The sequence below is a fragment of the Rhinolophus sinicus genome, linkage group LG02, assembly GCF_036562045.2.
Source record: "Rhinolophus sinicus isolate RSC01 linkage group LG02, ASM3656204v1, whole genome shotgun sequence".
Taxonomy (NCBI): Eukaryota; Metazoa; Chordata; class Mammalia; order Chiroptera; family Rhinolophidae; genus Rhinolophus; species Rhinolophus sinicus.
The window spans coordinates 68,503,223-68,519,888 of NC_133752.1; the positions used below are offsets into that span (position 1 = coordinate 68,503,223).

At 41.9% G+C, this 16,666-nt stretch overlaps 1 protein-coding gene and 1 long non-coding RNA gene across 2 annotated transcripts in view; one reads left to right on the plus strand and one right to left on the minus strand.

Annotated features, from left to right (window-relative positions):
* Positions 1 to 16,666, plus strand: part of IGFBP7 (insulin like growth factor binding protein 7) — a 66,964-nt gene that overhangs the window by 25,293 nt on the left and 25,005 nt on the right. The gene's annotated exons all lie outside the window — the stretch shown is intronic.
* Positions 224 to 4,769, minus strand: LOC141568317 (uncharacterized). The gene is made up of 3 exons (XR_012491446.1): positions 4,562 to 4,769; positions 4,287 to 4,423; positions 224 to 3,230 (listed from the first exon to the last, which is right to left on the minus strand). It is a non-coding gene; the product is annotated as an uncharacterized LOC141568317 (long non-coding RNA).

A 16,666-nucleotide genomic window follows, 5' to 3' on the forward strand; every position in this document is an offset into this window, starting at 1 on the left:
TGTCATACATATCCTTTGACTCAGAAATCACATTTTAGGGAACCTTTTCTACAGAAACAAAAGTACTAATACATAAGGACATATGTATAAGAATATTTATTATGTCATAGTTTGTATATAGAAAAAAATTGAAATATCCTGAATGTTCTCAAAGAAATACACCCATGTTATGCAATATTTTGCAGCTGTTGAAAAAAATGAATTTGAATTATGTGTATTGACCTAATAAGATCGATATGATATATTGCTTGTTCACGGACAAAAGGCTATTTGTAGGGTAATTGGTATGAAATTCTTAATTAAAAACAGAAAATGAAAAAAGTCTATGTATGTATAAACTGTTAATGTAGGTTATTTGGGGAGGTTAGAATTATCGTGAGATTAAAGTGGACAATTTACTGCCTCTTTATACACTTGCCTATTGTTTGAATTGTTACGATGAGCATGTACTTTTTTTAAACATCATATGGAAAAACAGTTTAATTCCATGATGACTTGGAGGGCGAAACCATCATCAATGGTGGAAGTTTCAGGAAGGCTGATTTTCAGTTCATCTAAGGAAAGACTTTATAACAATAACAGTGATTCAGCAATGGATTTGGGAACCTTGGGTGAGGGTTTCTGGAAGTATTCAGGCAGAGAACCATAGCTGTTGGAGAGAAGACTTTTGTATCTAGTTTGAGGACTGGACTAAATGACTCTAAGATTCCTTCCAACCCCAACAGTTTTAATAATAGCTTAATCATGTTACATAATGATGCATGTAAACATTTTTATTAAAGTTTTTTTAATTGAGATATAATTGACATATAACATTAGTTTCAGGTGTACAATATAATGATCTGATATTTGTATATGTTGCAAAATGATCACCACAAATTTAGTTAACATCCTTTACCACACAGTTACAAATTTTTTTTCTTATGATGACAACTTTTAAGATCTAGTGTCTCAGCAACTTACAAATAGATAATTAACTGTAGTCACCATGCTGTACATTATCCCCATGACTTATTTATTTATAACTGGAATTTTTATATCTTTTGACCCCCTTCACCCGTTTTGCACAGCCCCACACCCCCCACCTCTGGCAACCATCAATCTATTCTCTGTATCTGTGAGTTCAGTTTTTGTTTGGTTGTTTGTTTTAAACTCCACTTATAAGTGAGATCATATAATATTTGCCTTTCTCTTTCTGACTTATTTCACTTAGCATAATGCCTTCAGGGTCTATCCATTTTATTGCAAAAGGCAAGATTTCCTTTTTATGACTGAATGATATTTCATTGTGTGTGTATATGTATATATACACACCACATTTTCTGTATTAATTCGTCTGTTGATGGACACTTAGGTTGTTTTCATGTTTTGGCTATTGTGAATAATGCTGCAATGAACATAGAGATACAGACAGCTTTTCAAGTTATTGTTTTCATTTCCTCCAAAAGTAGAATATCTGGATCATATGGTAGTTCTATTTTCAATCTTTTAAAGAACCTCTATGCTGTTTTCCATTAACTGTCCCTGCCCACGTCCCTATGTCATCCCCATCTAAGAGATTTCAGACATGATAGCTCTAAAGATAACGGTAGAAAAAGAGCTCTCTCAGACCAGAATTTGGGACCCACACTGATCTAGAAAGAAAAATTCCAGAGTATCCCTCTGCAAACTCATGCTTACTCTCAGGAAAGTCTTTCTTATTGTGACTGATATCCTTTCGGCTGAAGCTTACACCCATTTCCTCCACTTCAAATATTAGAGACAAAGAATCAGAAGTGATTCTTGGCCTCAAAAGGACCTCCTAGATGATTGCTTCAACCTTCTTCTTTTAGAGATGAAAAAACTGAGAACCAAGTAGAATGTGTAACCTGCCCGTGGTGAGAACCGGTACCCCAACCCACTTATCCTACCTGCCACACCAGTACACTTTCTGTAGCCCTAGTCATTCCTTTCTCTTAGATACACACCAGCATCACCTAGTTGGTCCTACATACAGTGCCTTTTGCTCATGGATACAAGGTATGTTAGATGCATACTACTTACATAACATCCAAAGTATGTAAACTAACATGTCAACGTCGAAGGCCCAGGAAGGCAATGTAGGAGTGTTTCAGAGCCAGGATAAAACTTTGAATGGCTCCTTATTTTTTGCTGAGAACCTAGAGCCTCCACTGGTTCCAGGTTCCCTGACTGGGGTTATGTTTTCAAAGGAAGACCCTACAGCATTAGGAACCAAGAAGTTTTTTTCGTACCTATTCAAAACTGCCACCAGCAGGAAGCTCAAGTTCTTTGCTCAGCTTCAGCGTGTGTTTAGAATAAGTGAAAATGCCTGGGTAGTAATGGATGCTTCCAGCACCAAATGATTTCTGCACAAGGTCCAAGCATTCCTCCTTGTCTGATATGAGGGTCCCACACACCAAGAAGGATGTGACTAATGAAAATGTGACTTCAGAGACTCTACAAGTCCAGACAACTTCTGATAAACACTTAAACAGAAGTCAAGAATGTTTTCCTTTCTGAAGGGAAACTATGTGGTCTGTGGTGTGAGTGGGAGTGGGATAGAGGAGAATAAATCTAAACATCAGCTTCCTCCTCTCATAATTCTTAAGCATTTTAACAGCAGCCATTTTTAATTCCCTGACAGGCTTTCATACTTATAACCCATAGATTCTGGATGTGGGCCACCGAAAAGAGGAACAGAATCTATGAAGAATGGGCAATTCCAAAGTGATTACCAAGCAAGTTTAAAACGAAGCTGGACATTGGGGCCAGTTTCCCTGGTTCCCACCCTGAGTCCAGGAATGTTCCAAAAGTCATCCACTCAAGGCACACTTGGAATACTCAGGCTGGGATTTTCACTTCCTGTGCTGACAAAAGGGGGAAGCTCTATAGAGGAAATGGGGGTTGACTTCCGGGGAGGAAAGGTGAGGTTCCAGATGGCACCTCTCAGCATCTTGAACCCCCCGGAGGAATTCCAGGAACGTTGGCCTAGGACTGGAAGGAGAGATTGAAATCCAGAGAGGCAACGTAGATATCCCCTTGGCAGGAGAAAGGAACGCAGCATGGTTTTCGAGACCCAAAACGCTTTCATTGGTAGTGCTGATACAACTAATGTGTGAGCACTTTCCTTCCCATTGGCTGTTTGGTTGTCTCCTCACGTTTCTTGGACAGGTGTATATTGCATGGAAGAGCCAGGGTATGGGTAAGACTAGCATTCTCTCTGTCCAATTCTAAATAAAAAGTAGGAAAAATAAATGTCTTGGAAGAAAAGACATTGATGTTAACTTTAGTAAAACCCTTCGTGTTTCTGAAATCAAGATTCTTTTGACTATCTCAGTTTGTTATTTCAGCCATTACCCCTGAGACCAGGAATACTCAAGACCAATGTAGGCAGAATGCAGTTGTGTCAGTTCTTCTCCTTTGAATTTTAAGCAAGTAGAGAAATGACCTCATTTTTAATCATAAGTATTTGCATACTCAGTTTTAGACATTTCTTGCTTTTGGGGGAGCGAGTACTTTGTTTTTAAAAGCTAGCCTTCAGAAACACATTCACTTGTTTGTTGGTTCAGTCATTCACAGTCATTCATTCATTCATTCATTCATTTGTGGGGATAGTAAGAGCCATAATGATAGGCCATTACGCAGAAAACTGAGAATCACAGTCAAAATGAAAGTTCTGGACTGAAACCTACCATAGAATCCTAGCCCTGCTCCTGATAAGCTCTGTGACTCTGTGCGAGCTGTTTAACCTTTCAGAACCTCTGACTTCTCATCTGTAATACGTGGTTAATAAGCATAACCACCTCACTGGATTCTTGTGAGAATTACCTGAAATAACGTAAGGAAGAGCCGGCACTGTGCCTGGCATTTAATAAGCTCAGTAAATGGTAGCGGTGGCAATGTTAGTGGTGAGGTAAGGGCAGTAGTATTTTTTATTATTAATGGCTATTATTTAATGAGACCAACAGCATAAGAGTGATAGAGCAAAGCACTATTAGATGTCAGTGGAGGAGAGATTGCTGGACAGGAGGTACTTGGAAGATTTCATATAATTTGACTTGCTAGCTTTCTTTCCTTTGAGCTCTGTTATTTTTCTTTTTTCAATCACATTTTAACGGAGAAATTGGGAAATCCCTTTTCCTTTGCGTTTCATTTTCTATTATGTTCCTTAGGACTGCAGCTTTGGTACCAAATTCAACTAAAGTCTACATCCCAGTATTTGCATTGACCTTGGAGTGCCAGAGTAATTATTCTGTCAATTATTTGACTTCTTAAAGTGTGCTTACCTTGAAGAGCCTCTGCAAAGGAGGACCATGTTAATGTGTAACGCAGAGATAAGCAAGGGCTGCTTTCTTTCTCTTTTTTTTTTCATGGCTGTTCAGCTGGAAAACTGAAATGGTTTCTATTTGCATCTCATCGAGCACTGTTGAAAGGTGGGGGAGAAAGGGCTTTTACTAATGAAGTACAGTGGGATGTGAATTTTAGCAACACAAAATGCAGTGGATCACCTGCAGTTTGTTTTGTTTTAAGAAGAAAAGTAAATAATAAGACAGTGTAATACCTTGCTTGAAGAAGTGATGGGATTCAGCAAGAAGACCACTAAGAGAAATACTCTGAATTGGTGGAGCCAAGTTGCCATGTGCTTCTCTTATAGACGGAATGAATGATTCCCACTTTTGTGGGCAAGGTCGTTTTTCTCACCCTAAAAAGAAGGCATTAATCATGGGGGCTGGAGAACTACATTTGGGACAAGAAAAAATGAGCAACTGCGGCAGGAGGCATTGAATTGAGCCAAGAGGATGGGGGAGGAGTCAGCTCTGCCCAGAGGGATCCCAGGCCTTGTGGGAGGAGGGGGGTGGAGCTGGTCCTCCCGAGCCCTAACAGCTCTGTTGGTAACTTTCCATTGTTAGAGAAACCTCCTAGTCATCATCCAATTGCATTTCTGAAATGCCTGACTGCTCAGGGCTCTGTAAACTCTGGATGTAGACTGAGAAGGGGAGATTGAAAGCAAACACTGGATCTGTTACCACATTTCCGTCAACCTCAACAAGTAGTTTACTTGCATGTTGGTTAATTGATAGGTCAAGGTGGAATTTTGGGTCACCTATAAGGAAATATAGGATAGTGGTTAAGAGCCTGGGTTCTAGAACCAAATTGCCTAGTTTTGAATCCCAGCTCTACCATTTTTGAGGCTCGTGACTTTGGCAAATTACTCAGCCTTTCTGTGCCTCAGTTTTCACCTTTGTAAAATGGGAAATAGCCCCAACTCACAGAGTTGTTGAGAGGGTTAAATTAGTTACACATCTGAACACCCATCATGAGTAGTCAATGAACGGGTATTGCTTTTAACAGGCAAAAGTGAGTTGAGGGCAAAAAAATAACGTGAAATTGGATCATAACATATGGTGGTTAGAAGGAATTATGAAAAAGTCATTTTGTTTAGCGCATTCCTTAACCAGGACAGCAAATCCTATCACATTTTGAAATAATTATCTTGAAATCATAAATAACAATGACCATTTATTGAGTGTTCACTGTGTGCCCGACAGCATGGGAAGTCCTGTGCATGCATCGTTAACAGTCCCACAGGTCCAGGTATTGTTATTACCCCATTTTATAGATGAGAAAACTGAGGCTCAAAATGTTAAATAACTTACCCAAAGTCACCTAGATTAGAACCTAGACCTGTCTAAATCCAGAGATTGTGTTAACACAGCAATTCTTTTCCCTTTGCGTTCCATTTTCTATTACATTATTAAAGACCAAAGCTTTGGAACAGAATTTAGCTGAAGGCTACTACATCCCAACATTTGCATTGGATATGGAGTGCCAGGGTAATTTTATTTGGCTTTTTAAAATGTGCTTCCCTTGAAGAACCTCTGCAAAGGAAGGACTGATATTATTGTGTTCTGTGGTCTCATAGAAGCAAATGTGTAATAGTCATGCTTTGTTTCTTCCATATAAATCCTGGGCACTATATTTTGAAAAATACTTTCATTCTGTTAATCTTGAAGAAATAATTTCCCAATGCTAGTGAGATTAGCAATTTAAAAGATATGATATTAAGTGATAAAAAAAATTTCCTTTGAATCAGTTGATTGGATTTGATTAAATAAAGTAAAGACTTGACCCCTGACAACTCATCCATTGCTCATATGCAAGCACAACTGCATTTAAGGAAGTCTGTTTATTGTTGGACATCTTTGTCTACCAATAAACAGGTTGTTAGCTTAACCTTAAATGTGGAATGCATTTGAGCTCAGTGCTTCCTTCTGGAGCAGCTAAAATCAAGACTTCTCATTCCCCGACATGGCATCCCACCGATGCTAGAAGATATTTAACAGGTACTTCCCCACCTCAGGCTTCTCGTCTTTAAGTTAAATACCCTCATACCTGCTATATTGGTTTTCAGACCCCACACCATCCTTTAATGGGTTGGTTCCACTCTTAACCTCTTAAACGGGACCCAGGGCTGGTCACTTCAGTACAGAACAGAGCGGAGCCATCGGCGCACACGAATGCAGACCGAAAGGGCTGGCTGGCCTCTAGACTCGTGGCCTCATTGATGTCATGATGGGCTCCATGAAGGCAGAGTGACGAGCGGGAGCCAAAAGCTGTTTCTGAGTGGTTCACGTCAGAGGCTTTATGTCATCGCTGTTGTTTGTGTTTCAAGTGAGAATTTCTCATTACGTTGGTTCTAACAAAGAGATCCTTGGTATTCAAGATTCTTACAGATGATTCCCAAATTCGCAGGTACAAGTTCTAGAACGGAAGAGATGGTCCTCCTTTTTACAATAGGGGACAGTCGTAGCTACATTTATCACAGATCCATGGTACAGACAGACAAGGATGCACTTAAGATCTGACTTAAAGTCAGATCTGAGCGATTTGGGTCATTCCCTTATGATCTAACGACGGCACTGCCCTGCTTTGTGTCTACCCTTTTTCTCTGATGTGAAATGATTAGACTTTATTTTTCCACTTGTCAAATTCTCTTTAGCTTTTTAACTGCCGTGTTGAACCCTTCTTTCCCAAAGGCATTTAGATTTTTTTTTCAATGTTTTTGCTTCACTGAAGCTTAGTGTGCTTCTTCTGGCTTTATAGTTACCCTGTAGAAATCTCATTAGAAAAGCACTTTAATATATTACTTGGCAACCAGACATCTGACAGTGTTGTAGGTCATTAGTTAGGAAACCTCCCCACGCTTGGAGGAATGGACATTCCTCTGAATTGGGAAACTTGGATCACTCCTGCAGGAGCCAGGATTTATTTTAATGCATTTGGGGGGAAGGGGAAAAGATACTCTAAATCTGGCAAAATAAAAATAACACTGATTAAGAAAACAATGAAACATTCTTTAAAAAGAAATGTATTCAAGTTAGTATTATTCTGTGGTATCTCCTGAGTCCTTTGAACACAGAACTCGTTTTAGAAAATGGGTCTCCTTTCGTGGGCAAGAAGCTAGTTAAACAGCTTCACGCCAGATCGTAGATCACACTGAAACAATCCTGATGACGATGGACTTTTCAAAGTTATATGCATTTTACCGTGAATAAATGGATGCAAGTCTTATTTATGGGTTTTTAATTTTCAACTTTGAATTTGCAAACTCCCAAATTCCTTCAAAGCTATGGTGCGCAGAGAAGGTTCTGAGTAATAGGATTGCTTATATTTTAAGCAAGATGCCGTTTAGCAAAGCACTAGGCTTTGAAATGTGATCAGTCAAGGGACTAACAGGCATGAATTTCCCCACTTGACAGTGTTTCTTGTTGAGTTCTAACCAGATTTAATCTCATACAAAAAAAAAAAAAAAATGCTATCCTGAAGTCTTCTAGTGCGTCCAAAAGATAATGCTATATTGTTTTAACACAGATTAAATAAAATGAAGTACAGTTTAAGTTCCTAAAGCATAATAGTAGTACTTGGTACCGGTGATTTTTTCTTTTTAATTTAGGAGCTGTATGTTTTTTAATTCAAAGACTTAAAAGAAGCAAGCTGTCTGAGAAGGTATTTTTAAAAAGAGCGCTCAGTTATTATAATGGCATAAAGGGGATAGAGCACAAGCAGTACTGTGAAAGAGGGGCCTTCCTCCAACTTCAAGAGAGGAAAAGGAATGGAAAGCTTTGACAAGAGTGACTTAAGCCCCTGAAATAAGGCTGGAGAGTAAACTCGAGTGTCTCATGTAGTGAGACACATAAGTGAAGCCTGTCGTGCTTTAAGACTTGCCTGAATGAAAAGCAGAACTCAGATGCCAGTTCTGGCTCACTTGTACCTTTTCACTCCTTCAGAGTCAATTAGAAGAGAGGAAAGAAGGCAGGGGAAGAAACAATAAAATGGTTTTGTTCTGGGTTAAGGATGCACTTTCCAAAGAGGAAATTGGGGCAGGCAATTTGGGGACCTGAGTGCTCGTACCAGGGTAGTAGCTGTGTGAGCTGCTGGCCTCAGGCAGGTTACTAAGGCCTTCCCTCCACCCGGTTTCCTCACCTCTGGGCAATAGGGGTTACTATGGCTCCCAGTCAGTGCCACAGAACTGTGCTGAGGATCGAGTAATCTAACACACTTTAGAAAGTTCTCCACAAATGGTTAGTGATGGTGAAGGAAGTTGCAAGTGGTGGTGGTGGTGACTGTGGTGAATCTGGGCTGACTTCTAGCCTGGCCAGTTACTATGTAGTCAAGGAAGTTTATGGGGCTACCCAACAGGCCCATCCAAGTCTGACCCTCATGATCCAGAGATCTTTGCCATCTTGGGCAGTTCTGGGGCATTCTTTATAACCACCTCCCTTCTCCCAGCCAGGGTTCCCAATCTTCAGGAAAAGCTGTTCAAGACAAGCCCTCCTAAGCAGAGCGAACGTTTTTTTTTGTTTTGGTTTTTGTTTTTATTAGTTTCAGGTGGACAAAACAATGTAATAGTTAGACATTTATTATTTATATCCCTCACACCAGAGCCAAAGTTTTGAAAGCTAGTGTAGACCTGCCTGTCTAAGTACCCTGATGTCATAATACCAACATGGCTTCCTTAGACCTGTTATGATACTGGCGGAGGCCAGCCCCCCCCCCCCGTCTCCCCCCCCCAGCTGGGCTGAGCACTGGGCTGAGCACCTAGTGCGTGCTGTTAGAGGGTACCTGCCCATTCAGTGACCATCCAGGGAAAAACAAAGGGAGGCCAGCTTACCTTGTGTGTTGGAACTTGCCTGTGTTTGGAGATTTGGGATTGCTTAGCCGAAGCCTGCGTGATCAAGAACCGGGTACAATGCCAGACTGAATGCAAGCATTTCTTTCTTTTTTCTTTTCTTTTTTGTCAGCACAGATGGAGAAAGGAAATAGGCATGCTAGAATAGATGTGAGGGCCCCAAATGGGCCCTGCTGAGTGACCCCTGTCTCCTTAACGCACACAGAACTGCCCTGATTGATGAGACGTGGACTCAGTGACAGCATGGCATGTAGTGCTGACAAGAAGAACCTTTCCAAAGGCTGGGAGCATTCTTTGTAAACTCCAAGCTAGTGTTTCATACCCCAGATATAGCAACAGCAGCGCCTTTTGTAGGACCTAGAGTTGTGCAGGGATGAACATCACTTTTGACCAAAATGCACTCATGCTGCACCTTGTACCAGTTCACATGCTTCCTCTCGCCGGTTTTCGCCACCACCATATGCATGCAGACCCTTCATTCACGGGGTGAACCAGGTGTGTTCAGAGCAGAGCAGAAGAAATAGCAAGGTAGTGTGCAATGAACATGTGGGGCGAGCCCACCTACAGATAAATTGGCCTTTTTTAATTAGCCATTGTCGTGCGGGAGACCCTGCGCGCTGCGCCATTTTTCAGGCGGGGCGGCCTGCGGGGTCTCAGCTCCCGCTCCCCACACAAGAACGCAGGATATGGTGAGGCCAAAAAGGAACACCCACGGAGCCATAGGTAGGGGAGTCATACCACTATGGTCTCACTGGAGGCTGGGCCCACCGGATGCGCGACCTGCCGTCAGCCTTTCCGCCAACCGACTGACGACTCTCCTCCACTCTCCTCAACTCTGTTTCTCTCCCCTCTTCCGCTCTCGATGGCTCTCCTCTGTAGCCGCAGCAGTTATGCCAGCGGCCAATCAGCTAACCAGCCACAGCCGACGGCCATCCACCACCCGAGCCAGCACCCTTCCACGTGAGGCCGAGAGCCTGTAAACTACCTTCTGGGGCTCTGTCCCCACAGCCATTTTATTTCCATCAAGTATTTAATACATTCAGATGTGTGTTGTACCATTCAACGTTGATCCACAAGCGTGGTCACACGTGTTTTGCAGGATGAATCAATCTTAATCTAATGGAAAAATGCACTGCAGACCCCCTGTGTTCATTGCTCATGACCCCTCCCCCCGCTTTGCGAAATGGCTTGAGTTGTCTTAGACATCCAGAAGAGAAAACAAAGGTGTTCTTATTTCAGCTTTTGGTTTTACACTTTGCTATTTTGACTTGAGGACGATGATGATTTCAGAGAGGTTCAGGCCTGCAGTAAGAGACTGAGAACCTCCCATCATTATAAATGTGGCCTGGGGCACCCACCTCTTTGAACTAGAGCCTAATGCAGAGGAGTGATTTGGGACTGACTTCTTCCTCCCACAAATTAATCTTTTAAATGGTTTGCACTTTTTTCTGTCCCCAAAGGGATTTGTTAAATGTGATTTTCAGTGGGAAATGTGCTTTTTTCAATTTTGTTAGCCTTAATGGAAATGAATAGGTAATCACACTCTGTGTTAATGTAGTAAGACAATCAGTCTTTGGAGGGGGGGGGTTGGGGAGGAGGGCAGGACAAGGGAAACAAAGATAGAAAAAGCTCTGTCAAACATGAAACAGGTATTTCTCTGGTTTTCATTTTTATTTAAACCAGCCTCTTCTTTAAAGAATTAATTTCTCAATAAGACAACATTATACAGTGAGTCTGATCAAATTTTGAGGTAAAAATGTCTCGCTGTGGGAGAACTTCTAGCAGAGAGAGAGAGACTCCCAAGAAGACTCGCATAGGAGGTCCAAAGAGAACTCCTGGTGCTGAGGGGCCCCTGAGGGAAGAACTTCTGTTTGCGTTTGGTTGTGAGGGGCCATGATGACCTCGAGAGAGAGAAATCTCCATAATTGGAAGCTGTGTGCTTTCCAGCCCTACTTGTCTCTGCTTATTTGCTGTCTGTATGATTCTCTTCTGCTTCCTCCAACCCTATAAATAGCCCTAGCCACTCCGATGGTCATTCAAGCTTCCACACCAATTTGCGTTTCTTTATTGGAGTTCATCAGTGTGTCTGGATGGGAATAGTCTGTCTGGAAACAATACAAGGGGAAGGTGTAATGGTCTCCTCCATCCTGACTCCTGGAAGCACGCTTAGAGGAAGGCCTGCGAGCAGTGGGCCGGGTGGGAGCCAGCCCAGACTTGAGTCACCCACCTTGGAGCCTCCCTAATGTCTGGGCAAGGCGCTCAGAACATTTCTCTAGTCTTGGCCAGAAAGGCTTCCTTAGAGCTTTGGCTTTTCTCTCCTGTCTTTCAGAAGGGGACCTACCCCTGAGATTGACTAGCTCACAGAATTAGCTTTTAATGTCATAAAAGTATCAGGCTGAGGAACGACTGAAGAGAAAGGATACTCCAACTGTCAATCACTTTTGAGAGCATTAATGTGTGTTCTAAATTTAATCATAATTTGCCCCTTTCTCCTTGTCCTTACAATATCTAAAGTTTCCTTTCACTTCCCTCTGTGCCTTCACTAATCCCATTCCTGGTTTACTATGTGGCAATGATAATGAGGTATATGCACCATGAAAATCCAACCCGCTGTGTGCCATTTCCCCTCTTTTGATCATCTCTTCTTTCTGTGGAAAATCATATAACAGAAACTTGCCATCTAGATGTGCTGCATTTTGACCCAATTATGTGTTAATAAATAGAAAGTATTTCAGTCTCCTTTATTTTTTTCTGCCATCACTGATGTAATGCATGGCCCCTCTTATCTGTGCATTAGCTCATTGTTTATTTGAGTCTTTACTGGTTTCTGTTTTGCCTTGTGCCCTTTTCCTTGGGTATTGTGTCTGCACAGTCTTTGCTGTAGGGACAATTAGAAAGTAAACTGGTGTCAGTCCTTTGATGGGAGTTTATCTTTTCAAAGGCCCACTGTTCTTTTTTAAGCCCACATCTTTTGAAACCTCAACATGTCTTTTGATCAGTGATTCCCAAACTTCTTAGAATTACATCTTATCCTTAGGTTTGGTTGTATGACATCCTACCTCCTTTCCCACCCTGCCAATCCCCCAGAAAGAAGAGAGCAACATCTTTGTTTTAAGTAAAAACAAATAATTTTTTTTTTTCAGTTTTGTGGTGTTTTGAGATGATATGACTCTCGGTTCTGGAGTATTGCAAAAAAGGAATCACTACTGTGAATCTTGGAGTTCTTGGAAAGTCACTTTAATCATAACATGAAATCTATCCTCCTAAAGTTTTTAAGTGTACAGTATAGTATTGTTACCTATATGTTCATTGTTATATAGCATATCTCTAGAACTTTCTCATGTTGCATGAATGAAACTCTATAGTCATCGAACAGCAACTCTCCATTTCCTCCTCCCCTGGTCCCTGGTACCACTCTGCTTTCTGCTTTTGTGAGTTTAACCGCTTTAGATACCTCATGTAAGTGGAATCATGTAGTATGTATCCTTCTGCACCTGGCTTCTTTTACTTATCATCTTGTCCCCGAGGTTCATCCATGTGATACATGGCCGGTTAATCTCACGGACTTAACGTGAACATACAAGACTCTCAAGAAAAAGAAAAAGTCCCTTATATCTTCTACGGCTGTTTAAGATAACATGTAGCTCATGCCTAAGACTTATGTTTGGGAATCCTGGGAGATAGAAGTTCCAATCCTTTTTTATGTAATGGTGAAGATGCATTTAAAGATTCTAGATTAGCAGGTACAAAGAACATCTTAAGAATAGTCCTTGAAAACACACATTATCATCATTGCGTCTCCTTGGGGTTGAGCTACAATGGCCCCAAATCAATAAATGTCCATCCATGAGGACTCTGTATAAACATGGAGCTTTTCACGTTAACTCTTGGGAAAAGAATGTTAGTACAAAAAAATAAACAATGAAAAAAAAACATTCCCCCAAAAGAGATTGCAGTTAATTAAGGGACAACTCAGTTGATGGTAGAGAAAGTTCCACAATGTTATTTTATTGCTACATAACAAATTAATCTAAAAATTAGAAGCCTGAAACAATGGTGAACATTTATTACCTCACACAGTTTTTGTGGGTCAGAAATGTGATACTGGCTTATCTAGGTAGGTCTGGTTTGGGGTCTCTCGTAGGCTGTAGTCAAGATGTCGGTGGAGACTGCAGCATCTGCGAGCTTGATTGGGCCGGGAGGCTCTGTTTCTCACTGGCTCACTCACGTGACTACGCATAGGATTTAGTTCCTCATCACGCGGACCTCTCCATTGCACTGCTGGAGCATCCTAACACTATGGCAACAGGCTTCTCCCAGAGCAAGTGATCCAAGAAAAAGCAAGAAGGAAGCTGCAATGCTGTGAATGAGCTAGTCTGAGAAGTCACACATTGTTACTTCTACCACATTATTCGTTAGAAGTGAGTCACTAAGTCCACTCCACACTCAAGGGGAGCAGAATCAGGTTCCACCTTAAAAGGAAGATTTAATAAGGGCATGAACAGGACCTGGGCCAGGTACCCTACTGACCCTGGGAGGCACAGAGAGAAGGAGACGGCGGACACAAGCTCACATTTATGGCAGGACATGGGGAGAGCCAGGGGAACAACTGGCCAGGCAAACCAGAGAAGTGATACAGGTAAGGGCCTTGTTGACCAGAGAACAAAGAGAGATGCTCCAGGCCAGCCCAGGAGCCTGGCACTGCTGGAGGGAGGAAGTACTTTTACCCCATCGCCTTTCATTTGCTGTTGCTAAAATTGAACAGTGCCTCAGGCCCTCCTCCCCACTAGGAATACTCCTTCAGCTCAGCCAGGAGCTGGCTCAGAGCCCACACTCCACATTTCTGTGCACTGGGAGGTGGGCTAACGTCTTGGTGCTGTTTGCCTCTAGAGTTGCCCCTTTGAACGGGTTTGTCTGTTGGCATTTTCAGAACTCCACGCCTTAAGACTGAGCTCCTTTGTCTTCTCACTGTGCAGTTCGATTCTGGGGATGGTCTCTGTGTTTTCTCCAACGCTGAACTTGTGTTTACTTCCTAAATTGCCCTCCTAACCTCCATAAACTGAGTTTATTTGTCTTGATGGATGAATCAGAGTCTTGAACTCATCTCTTTGGCTCCAGCTCTCTTGGCAGACAACACAGGAAGATAGTTTTTGCTTATGCGTGTGTGTTGGGAGGATTTTTTCTTTGTTTTTCTGTCTCAGCCATAGCCCGTGGGCGAGCCAGCACCTGGGACCTTGACAAGCCTCCATGCGTGGGCTGAGGTCACATGGGGAGTTCTACCCAGTACCATTTGTGATGGGCCCAAATTCCAGAACAGGCTACAGTTTTCCAAATCCAAGGCTCAGGGGAACCAGGGAAATTACTTTCCTGGAGCCAGCCTTATCTTATTTGTGCATATTCCATTTATGCAAATTGGACAGACTCCCACAGCTAAGCTGTGTGCTGCCCCTCTGCCTAGGAAATGTAGCTGACGACGCTTAAAGGGTTTGCTCAGTGCCTTTCTAATCTCTCAGTTTCATACTGTGTGAATGGTGGCCAGCTGATTGAGAACAGATAATGTTTTTTCGGTGTTATATATAAAGTACACGAAGATGAATTCATACAGGTCTAGTCCTTTTCTGCCAGCAGCCAGGAAAGAGCTTAGGCAACTGTTTAGCCCCCACAAGCCTCATCTATAAATTGAGAATTTGGACAAGCTGGCTCTTATGTTCTAAAAAAGTGCATTGGCTATATGATAATTTAGGAATACAAAAGTATTAACAGGGAAGGATTTATTTACAAGAGGAAACTCTCAATACTCTCTCCTGTTACCCATCCCACTAGAAAGGGCCTGTCCCTTAGGGGGAACTTATCCTCTATGGGTAGAGTCAGCAATTCTTCTTTCACGTTTGGATGCAGATAGTAAGTTGACCCTTTTTCACTTAAAACCTAATATAAATGTTTTGGACATCTTTGGATAACTGGGGCTTATGCTTACCTGGTTTCCTTTTAAATCCATCTCTTCCAGTATAATAGTATTGCTTGGCAACACTGACTGGCACTTACAACTAGTTGCCCCAAACTAGTTGCACTTACAACTAGTTGCCCCAAACTACACTGTGGTTTCTCTCACCCAGAGTCTGACCAACGACCCACACTTTTTAAATCTTATGAATTGACTCATAAAGGGGCATATTGCTGTAGAATCAGTCTTTAACTTTTGTCTCCTCGTTCTTATCTAAATTGTCTAATGGGATATCTCTTTTTAAATAGATTTTTAACATATGGTCTATGTTAGTATAAGTGTAAAAATACAAAATCAGCACCTTTGGCTGTCTTACTGCTCTAGTTGGGTAGCTGAGTCAGAAACAGAAGAAGGCCATCCCTAAATATTGACCTGTTTGTACCTATGAACAACTGAGGACCAATTTTTAAATAGGCACCGTGAATCAAAATCTCTGTACTTTAACCCTTTCCCAAATGCTAAAACATGCCCTTGTACAAACTCTGGAATAAAAGTACAGTTGGCCCTTGAATAACATGGGTTTGAACTGTATTGGTCCAATATACATGGATTTTTTTTTCAATTGACCTGTTCAAACCCATGTTGTTCAAGGGTCAGTTCCACCATTGGTAATCCACGTATGCGGAGGCCCAACTGTAGTTATATGTGGATTTTCCACTGTGCAGGCGTCAGCAGCCTTGAGCCCCACGTTGTTCAGGGATTTACTGTAGTTATAGCTAGCTAGACCCCCAGAGTCTTTTTAATAATCAACAGCAAAGAAAGCCAGTTTCTTGGAATGCTTCCTAAACTCTTACTATAACCCGGTGTATATTTTGGTAGTGGCATTGGTTCTCTCACCTACTCAGAGGTTTATTGAACGTCCACTCGGTGCTAGGCATTGGGACACAGAAAACAAGTAGAGAGAATAAAGTGGTGGGTCCTTACGAGCGCTGAGCCCACAATCTAGTGGGATATGCAGACACAATTATAATGCATTGTGAAAAATGCTGTGATAAGGGTAAGTAGGAAGCCATGGAAGAAACAGGAAGGATGGCCCCATTCTAAATGGGGGAGGGGAAGGCGACAACAAAGGGATGAAGAGTAGAGGGCAGTAAGGCAGGAGGGTTTGTCAAGGGAGATTTGCCAAACAAAAAGATAACTGAGACCTAAAGGATATCTAGGAGTTATCCAGGCAAAGGTGGGGAGGAATGGGAAATGGAGAGAATGTTCCAGAAAAAGGAATGGCATCTGCATAGCGTAGGGGCTAGGGAGAGCAGATCACATTTGAGGAACACAGGAAGCTCATAATGGCTGGAGCTCAGAGTTCAAGGGGGATGTGACAAGAAATGAGGCTGGGAAGAGACTCAGGGCCAGATCTTATTTATTCTGGATTTTATAGTTTAGTAAATATGTTCATTTAGGACCCTTATTTCCTTTCTGGCAGTTATAAATGTTTTCTCCAGATGAAGATGTAAATCTAAAACATATCTAAT